The following is a 9,954-nucleotide window of genomic DNA, read 5'->3' as shown; positions in this document are numbered from 1 at the left end:
CATTTCTCCATACCATTTAATTTGTATAGTTTCTCTGCATCCATTTCCTGGCTTTGACTCAGCTGACCCTAACTACCAAAATCTCCTGCATAGCCAATGTTCCACATTTCAGCCAGTTTTACTGCTCTGGTTATTTTTCTTCTAAAATGAATCATCTTTATTCAAACTTTTAAGCTCTGTGCCAACCCAGATATCCATCTTCTAAAAACTGTGTGTGTGTGTGTGTGTGTGTGTGTACTGGGGCTTGAAATTAGGGACTGGGCATTGTCTCTTAGTTTTTTTTTTTTTTTTCTCAAGGCTAATGCTGTATACTTGAGCCACAGCTCCATTTTTGTTGTTGGTGTTGGTGTTGTTTTGGTGGTTAATTGGAGGTATGAGTCTCATGGATTTTTCTGCCCAGGATGGCTTTAAATAGCAATGGTCAGATCTCAACCTCCTGATAGCGAGGATTGCAGGTATGAGCCATCAGAGCCCACTGACATCTCTCTTCTTTACCCTTCATATTAGTTTGCTACGGGATAAACATTCAGCTTAAATGAGAAACAACTCTACACTGCTGAAAACCATACTGATAGCTAAAACATCCAAACTGTTCTCAACTGCTCTGTGTGGCATGAATCTCTGTTCTATGCTCCCTTTTGTAACCAGAAAAGTCCACCTCCCCAGAGCAGTGGTCCTCGACTGGGGGCAGTTTTGTTGCCCAGGGACATTTCTGATGTTGGGATCTGCTAGGCGGAGGCTGAACAGCTCACAATGCACCAGGCATCCCTGAAACAAAGTGATCCCCCCAGCACCTCTGCAGCTGAAGCTGAGAAGGGCTCCTGCAGACTGCAATGGGTGACACCAGGAGAGGTCTCTTGTTTAGAGTCATCAAAGTTAGCTTGTAAATGTTAAAATAAACCTGATATCAGCCAGGCCCACACCTGTAATCCTAGCTACTCAGGAGGCTGAGATCTGAGATTGTGGTTGAAAGCCAGTCCGGGCAGGAAAGTCCTGGAGACTTATCGGAATTAAGTACCAAAAAAGCTGGAAGTGGCACTATGGTTCAAGTGATAGAGTGCCTTGTGCAAAAAAGCTCAGGAGCAGTGCCCAGTCCATGAGTTCAAGCCCTAGGATGCACACACACACACACACACACACACACACACACACACACACACACATAGAGAAAAATATAAACACTAAATAGAAATGATAGAGATTAATATTTTTTGCCAATCCTATGGCTTGAACTCAGGGCCTGAGCATTGTCCTTGGGCTTTCTCACGGTTAGAGCTCTATCACTTCCGGCTTTTTCTATGTATGTGGTACTGAGGAATTGAACCTGGGTCTTTGTGCATGCTAGGCCAAACTCCTAGCCCAAGAGATTAATTATGTACTTTCTACTTGAAATTAGGTTGGGCCCTTTATATATATCTTCATTTCCCTCAACTCCATGAAAAAGAAAAGCATTTACATTTGCCCTCCCATTCCAGTAACAGAACTCAGGTTCACAGGGAGTTTAATAAAAAAAAAAAAAAAAAGTGCTTAAGGCTGTAAAGACAAAAAACAGCAGAGTCAGGGTCTGGCTGCAGGCTCCATTCCAAAGTCCACGTTCTTTCCAGAAAAACTTCAGAATATTTTCTTCTCCTTAGGAAGGAAAACTCAGAAGCGCTATTCTTCTTCTAAATATAATTTTATTGTTATTATTAATGTGTTGTACAGATGAGTTACCATTTCATAAGTCAGGCAATGAGTACATTTCTTTTTTTCTTTTGGACAATGTCAGAATTCTAAAAACAAAACCAAAACCAAAACAAAACCCAATCAATCCACTCTTAAGTGATTTTCTACCCCTTGGATCAATGTACCTGATTAGTAATTCTATCCCCTAACCCATACTCTGTCTGATTTCCAACTCTGCTCAAATCTTCTATTTCTTCTGTAGGTTTTGTAAAATAAGTAGATCCTATATTCCTATATATCTCTTCAAAATGCAAAAAGTGAAGCCTGAAAAAAAGGAAATGGCTAACAGCCCCATGGCATGAAGGGAGTAGCGAAAGATTTAGAATTCACATTTTGACTCTCAGTTATGTGTTTTGTTGCCTGAGCTTTGTGGCCAAACTCTCGCCAAACTTCCCTTTTTACTACCAGCTCACTTGTTTATGAATAATTCTGTGGCCTTTTTCCCAGAAGATGTCAAACATTGCTATTTTGATGCACCGTGGTTAAGGAAATGACCTTTTCCCAATTTTGCCATTTATTTACCATTCTTGGGACAAAGTTTAGCCAAGCTCCTCCCCCTCCCTGTCCCTTCTCAGCTCCTCTGGGTAGGGTAACTGTGTCTAAGTATATGTCTATAATGTGTGATTTGTTAGTGCCTGGTAGGTAGCTCGTGTCTATAATTCTGGCTTCTTAGGAGGTTGAGATTTGTGGATTATGGTTCGAAGCCAGCGTGGGCAAGAGAATCTGTAAGACTCTTATACCCAAAAAGCTGGAAGTGAAGATGTGACACAAGTAGTAGAGAACTAGCCTTGAGTAAAAAAAGCACAGGAACAGGGAAGGGTGTGTTGTATAGTGGTTGAATGCTAACTTACCATGCATTAAGCCCTGGGTTTGATTCTTGAGTACCACGTACACAGAAAAGAGCTGAAAGTGGTCCTGTGACTCAAGGGGTAGAGCGCTAGCCTTGAGAAAGCCCAAAGAGAGTGTCCAGGCCCTGAGTTCAAGGCCCAGAACTGGCACAAAAACAAGCAAACAACCACAATGACAAAATCTAATTTTGATTTGCTTCAAATATGTATAAGGACATATACTATTTCTTTTCCTTCCCTTCCCTTCCCTTCCCTTCCCTTCCCTTCCCTTCCCTTCCCTTCCCTTCCCTTCCCTTCCCTTCCCTTCCCTTCCCTTCCCTCCCCTCGCCTCCCCTCCCCTTCCTTTTCCTTTCCTTTTCTGTTTCACAGAATCACTGCTTTATTCATTGCAATAATTTATATAAAAGGTCATAATAAAAATCAGTTTGTATCTCACTTGCATAAAAGATAATGATTGTCTTTGTTAGGCTGTTTTGCTGCCTTCTTAAAAAAAAACCCAGCATTTCCATATAAATGAAACTTGGTATGGAAGATACTATAAGCTGGGTGCCTGTAAGCTACTCCGAAGACTGAGATATGGGATATTGAGGTTTTGAAGTTAGCCCAGGCAGAAAAGTCTTTGAGATTATGGCTCCAATTAACCAGAAAAATATTTAACTATAAGCATGTTTCAGGTAGTACAGACATGAATAAACTAGCCAAATGAACGCATACAAGGCTTTGAGTACTGACATGCATTCATACATGTGCTTATATACACAATATTTAGCTTCAATGTCATCCTACTTTTCTTTGAAAAATTTGTCTTCTCTTTTTGGTCAAAAAGCCATTAATTAGGCCCAAATGAAGTAGCCAGTACAAAGAGTAGAAGTCTGGCGAGACCGCAGCCCTTTCCTTTTTCTCAGTCATTCAGCTTGAACTCCAGGCCTGGGCACTGTCCCTAAGCTCTTTTATTCAAAGCTAGTGCTCTACACTTGAGCCACAGCACCACTTCAGTTTTCTGGTGGTTAATTTGAGATAAGAGACTTTGAACTGTGATCCTCAGATCTCAGCTTCCCGGTGGCTAGGATTATAAGTGTTAGACATCAGTACTAGCTGACATATACACTTTTGTGTTATAAGTTTTACCTGCACTGCCCTCAAGCTGGGTGTTATACATATATATAATGAGAATGGCAGATAAATGTGAAATGTTTAATAATGTAAAAAGTTGACCAGGAAAAATGTAAATGATAAGTAAATATAGAATCATTTTATAATGTAAGTGGTTTTAGTAGTAAAAAAATAATGCATGCATCTGATAAAAGAAACTTTCAACAACGCGGAAAAACAGAGTACATACGGTTAAACTTACCTCATTCTCCCTTGACCTCATCTTGCTCTTCTAAGGAAATCACTATGCATAGATATTTTCTTCATATCAGAAAAATTCTGTGAATGTTGTAAATATGTACTATGGTTGGTCTCATATTATTGTTCTACCAGAAAAGGTCTATGCATCAGTAAATGTGCATACTTAAGCCAATTGGAATTATAGCACCCTGTTACACTCAACAGTCTCCTAGAAAATCTGCCTCATTCTTCCTCATGGTTTCATTTTATTCCACTGTATCATGGTCTAGTTAAACTACTTTCCTACTAGTGAACATTCAGACTTTTCTTACTTTTGTGTTCTCTGTGTGGATGTGTGTATCTTCATGTGAGTGATTACAAGCCATGTCACAATTTACATCTTACACTTATCTTTGGGCACTCAATCATTTAAAAAATTATCAGATAACTTTTGCAATATGAAAAGACTATATATGCCTTTGACATTTTGAAAATGATTTCCCAATTTCTTCTCCAAGGAGGTTACTCTGAAATGGAAGTCTATGAGAGGGTCTGATGCTGCTGTCTTCAAAGACTCTTGCAGGAATATTGCAATATTGTGAAAAATAACAGAGCCTTGACCAAAACAGCAGAAGAACAGAATGGTTTTATTCCATGCCACAAGCTAGAATTCTCAGGACACAATGACTAGAGATGCCTCTGTTTTGAGGAACTAGGAAAGGGTGAAGGTTGAAATCCAAGACAGAGAACACAAGGACACATGTGACAGTGGTGGAAGATATAAAGAAGGTCTGAGGGTTTTCTTTTAATTATTGTATTTTTGCCAGTCCTGGGCCTTGAACTCAGGGCCTGAGCACTGTCCTTGGGTTTTCTCAAGGCTAGAGCTCTACCACTTGGGCCACAGCACCACTTTTGGCTTTTTTTTTTTTCTATGTATGTGGTACCAAGGAATTGAACCTGGGTCTTTGTGCATGCTAGGTGAGGACTCTACCACTAGGCCAAACTCCCAGCTTCTGAGTTGTTTTTTTCTTTTTCCTTTTTCTTTTTTTTTTTTTAACAAAAGGGATTTCTAATTAATTTACACAAATGAGGTTATAGCCCACAAAAGTTGATTATAAGTTGGCATAATCGAGGTAACTTTATTATTGATATTTGTCATATGGGCAAAATTGGTAACATCAATTAAATCATCTTATTAATTGGCAATATGGGGCAAATCTGACTGGAAAAGTATAAATATTAAGCAAGATAATAGCTGTTCAATACTTAGCACCATCTTAGAACATAAAGAATAGCTAACCTCAGCCATGATTATTTTATGACACACTGATATCACCACTTATCTATAATTAGACACTGATATAAAGTACAGAAAGGGCTGGAATGCAATAGCTTACACAAGATAAAAATGTACTTGTTGTCAAAGTCCAGATGTTTATTATCAGTGATTCTGGTCATAGAATTCCACCTCCAATTTAAATATTATCTTAAGTCTCTTTGCCTAGCCAAACCTTGATTGCTGCATAGTAAATGTTTTAGCCACTTAAAAAGAATTTGAATTCAAAGAACAATGTCCAAGTTCATAAGTAATTAAGATGACTTGATTAGTGGTGGGGAGAAACCCGGAAACTCTATTTATAGCATCAGCAGAACTAAGGTGAAAGGTTAGGGCTCTGAAGATGGGAGCCTGAAAAGATTCAGTGTGTGAGGAAAAGCAGGAAGTCAGTTATTAATCAAAGATATTGTTGGGAGGGGAGAGGAAGAGAAGAAATTAACAGGAGAGTAAAACATGAAAAAGTGAAAGTTCTTCATTTAAAGGTTTAATCTCTGGGCAGTTTTCCTTTCTCTCTCTCTTCTCTCTCTGTCTCTGTCTCTGTCTCTCTGTCTCTCTGTCTCCCCCCCCCTCAGATCTCAGCTTCCTAAGTGACAGGATTACTTGTATGAGCCATTATACTTAGCTGAGTCCTTCACTTTTGATTGCAGTGGTTTCTCAGGACTTGTTACCTTATTAACAATGTGCAAAGATGGATATCAGAAAAAGAAATGAACTCTAATTTTTTTATTATAGAAGAGATGGGAGAGACTTCAGTGATGCTATGGGCAGAACGGATCAACTCTGTGAGATAATTTCATAAGCAACCTACACTGTTAGGTGCTTGCAGATTGTGATTTTCATGTCAGGTTTGGAAGCTGTGACATTTTTGGCCATCCTTTTCTAAAAATAAGAGCAAACCAGGCTAGATAATTGTAAGACCTGTTCTGGGTTTAATGAGCTGTGTCTGCAACCTTTTCCTGTTGAAGTCTTCAATGAACTGGGCTGTATAGTTTAGTATTTCTGTGGCCCTTCATTGCCTCTAAGAATAACTATGTTAACTGCCTAGAACATGGAAGATTGTATCAAACAATGGGGGAAAATGTGGTCTACGTAACGCTGCTTCAATTTCCTACTTTACTTAGGGATAAATAAAGATCTGAGAGACTGGGGTGTAGGATGTCTTTTCATGGTTAAGATTTGGGGGGCTACATTTTTATGACTTTTTTAATGAGTATATTTCTGAAATTCTAATAGGAGGAAGATAATGTAAGGTAGCTCATCAGTGGTGAAAAGAATAATATGTTGCGATCAAAATAACTATGTTCAAACTTCAGTTTTGCTGGTTAGCAGCTATTTAAGCCCATATCAACCAATTCAGTGTCAGAAAGCTGAGTGCTGGCTTGTAAAATGAGATCATCTTTAGGGGATTACTGTGAAAAGTGAAAGGTAGAATGAGATGCTAATTTATTAAATGTTTGCTTCTGTATTCTGCATCACTATATCTCATTAGACTCAGTCTTTCCAATCAGCTTAAACAGAGCTGAACCTATTGGAAGATACCTGTGTGCCTTTTTACTTTTCTTTTTAAAAATTAGCTTACATTAACTATGTAAGAGGGGGGACTCTGCTGCTATGTTTCCAGGTATGGTCACAATATGTTACAATAAATTTCACTCCCTCTTCCCTTCTCCCTTCCAAAATAATTTCAACAGGCTTCTTTGTTTTATTTTCATAGGTGCATATAATCTATTTTGATCTGTATTCATTCTTTTTCATCTTGTTAGCTCTTCTTGTTATTACTTGTTTTCTGTTTATATATATATATAACTTGCATATAACTTATACATATGTATATGTTATACCAATACAAAAATTATATCCCAAGTTATAAAACAATGATCAAGACAGGTGCTGGTAAGATAATATCTGTAATCCCAGCTACCCCAGAGGCTGAGGCCTGAAGATCACAGTTTAAAGCCAGTCCACCTAAAATACTATGAGAGACTCATTTCTAAGATATCAGCAAAAAATGAAAAGCAGAGGTATGGTTCAAGTGGTAGAACACTAGTTTGAGAGGACAAAGCATAAAGGCCGGGAGTTTGGCCTAGTGGTTAAAGTGCTTGCCTAGCATGCACGAAGACCCGGGTTCGATTCCTCGGTACCACATACATAGAAAAAAAAAAGCCAGAAGTGGTGCTGAGGCTCAAGTGGTAGAGCTCTAGCCTTGAGAAAGTCCAAGGACAGTGCTCAGGCCCTGAGCTCAAGCCCAGGACTGGCAAAAAAATAAATAAATAAATAAAATAATGATCAAAACAGATCCATTTGTTTTTCTTGTTCTCTTTTTTTCTTCTGAAGCTTGTTCACTCTGCTAAGAATTCATGGAGCAGTCACACCTGTCACTTTTCCCACACTGTGTGGACCAATCCTGGAAAAGGTTCGTTTATACTGGGTGCCAGTGGCTCACCCCTGTAATCCTAGCTACTCAGGAGGCCAAGATCTGAGGATGATGATTAGAAGCTAGCCTGGGCAGAAAAGTCTGTGAGGCTCATACCTTCAAAAAGCTACTCAGAAAAAGCCAGAAACAGTGCTGTGAATCAAGTGGTAGAGTGCTAGCCTTGAGTAAAAAAGAAACCCAGGGACAGTGCCCAGACCAAGTTCAAGCCCCAGGACTAGCACAAAAAAAAAAGAAAGAAAGGAAGAAAGAAAGAAAGAAAGAAAGAAAGAAAGAAAGAAAGAAAGAAAGAGAGAAAGAAAGAAAGAAAAGAAGGAAGGAAGAAAGAAAGGAAAGAAAGAAGGAAAGGAAGAAAGGAAGAAAGAAAGAAAGAAGAAAAGGTTAGTATTATCTAATACTATTCTCCATGAACAAAATTACCTGCTTTGGCAAACTGCTGTCTCCTTATTTCAGATAGATAAGTAATAGTTACAAAAAGAAACAATGATTTTCACTTTTTTGGTAAGAAATTGCTAAGTCCTAACATTCTGCAATACAGAACAAGGTCTTTTCCTAAATGTTCATCTTTGTCATCTCTATTGCCAGCAGAGAGAGCTTGTCAAACTTAGTTCATCCATGAACAAGTCAGTCTGAGCTCTGTCTAGCACAGTGTTAGTACACGTTGTTTTGACCTCGGCTTCTGCACAGAGCCTCAACTAATAAAACTAAGATACTTGATTGCATGCACCCTCATTTTATTCTCTTGTCCCTCTATATTAATATATAACTACATATAATGACATACAATTATATGTGATTATATAATATATAATTTTCCTTCCTTCATTCATTCATGGGTGGGTATCTACTTTGACTATTGTGAGTTGTGCTGTGATAGACATATCCCTTAATATGCTCAGTTTGATTCTTTTGGGTGCATACCCAGAAATGGTATGGCTGGATTATATGGAGGCTCTACTTTTTTTTTGCCAGTCCTGGGGCTTGAACTCAGGGCCTGAGCACTCTTTTGGGGCTTTCTCAAGGCTAGAGCTCTACCACTTGAGCCACAGCATTATTTCCGGCTTTTTCTGTGAATGTGGTACCAAGGAATCAGACCTGGGTCTTCATGCACGCTAGGCAAGCATTCTACCACTAGGCTAAATTCCTGGCCCCTCTATTTTAAATTTTTGAAGAGGTTCCATACTGAGATCCATAGTGGCTTCACTAATTTATAACCCCATAAATGGTAAATAAGTATTCCTTTACTACCACATTATAGCCAGCATTTTCTGTGTATGTTTTCAACCATAGCCATCTGACTTCACTGAGCTAGAATCTCAGTGTAGTTTTGACTTCCCCTGATTGCTTCAGATGTTATGTTTTTTTCTTGTATTTGTTTCCGCATCTTCATTTGAAAAGTAACAGTTTATTTTTTTCCACTTGTTGACTGGATTATTTGCTCTTTTCTATTGTTCAGATTTTTTTAAGTTCTTTGTATACTGGAAATTAATTCAAAGACACCTCGTCTATGGAACCAATTTCCTCTGCTCAGTTTATAACAATTGTGAAATGCTGTCTGGTTCTAGAATTTAGCAGAAAACTAAAGACAAAGTATTTCAAGGACTTTATTACATTTTGTACTTTGATAACGCTATGGAGGGAAAATGAGACTTAAATGATTTTAAATGATTTTCTAGGGGTTAAGATAAGCATTTGCCTAGTAAGCACAAGGCCCTGAATTCAATCCTCACTTCTAAAATAAACAAATAAATAAATAATTGTCTGACACTCTGTCATTGGTCAAATAGCCAATTTTGTTGTTAATGGATCACTTTGCTGTGGAAGTGTACAGGTTTCCTTTCCAGGTGTGCAAGGGGATTCCACATAAATACTCAATTCCACTAGCAACTGGAACAAGGGTTTTGTTTCCGATGTTGCTAAGTTTCAATGAGGCAAAGCTAGTTTCCAAGAGGCTTGTTTTGCTCAGCAGCTGCGTCTAAAGCCGGCCCACATGACCTGCCTCCAACCTTTTGCACCCAGCCTGTCAGAGGAGGAGTGTTCTTACACTAATTAGACCAGAACTTAAGAAAATATCAGTCATAGGACACACCCAAGCCCAAAAGGCTGACCGGGGCACAAAACTTGTCCATTAGAGCCATTGTAGATTGCTAACCTCAGGCTTTCCTCTCACCCTTAGGCAGCTGGTTGTTTTGCTTTATTTCATCCTTTGGCATACTTAAGAATGACTTAAAGAATGTGTGGATGATGCTTACAGAATTCAAGGATGATGGCATATGCATAAG

The sequence above is a fragment of the Megascapheus bottae genome, chromosome 23 (genome assembly GCF_031878675.1).
Source record: "Megascapheus bottae isolate mThoBot1 chromosome 23, mThoBot2.hap1, whole genome shotgun sequence".
Lineage (NCBI taxonomy): Eukaryota > Metazoa > Chordata > Mammalia > Rodentia > Geomyidae > Megascapheus > Megascapheus bottae.
Note: the sequence above shows the minus strand (reverse complement) of the source record.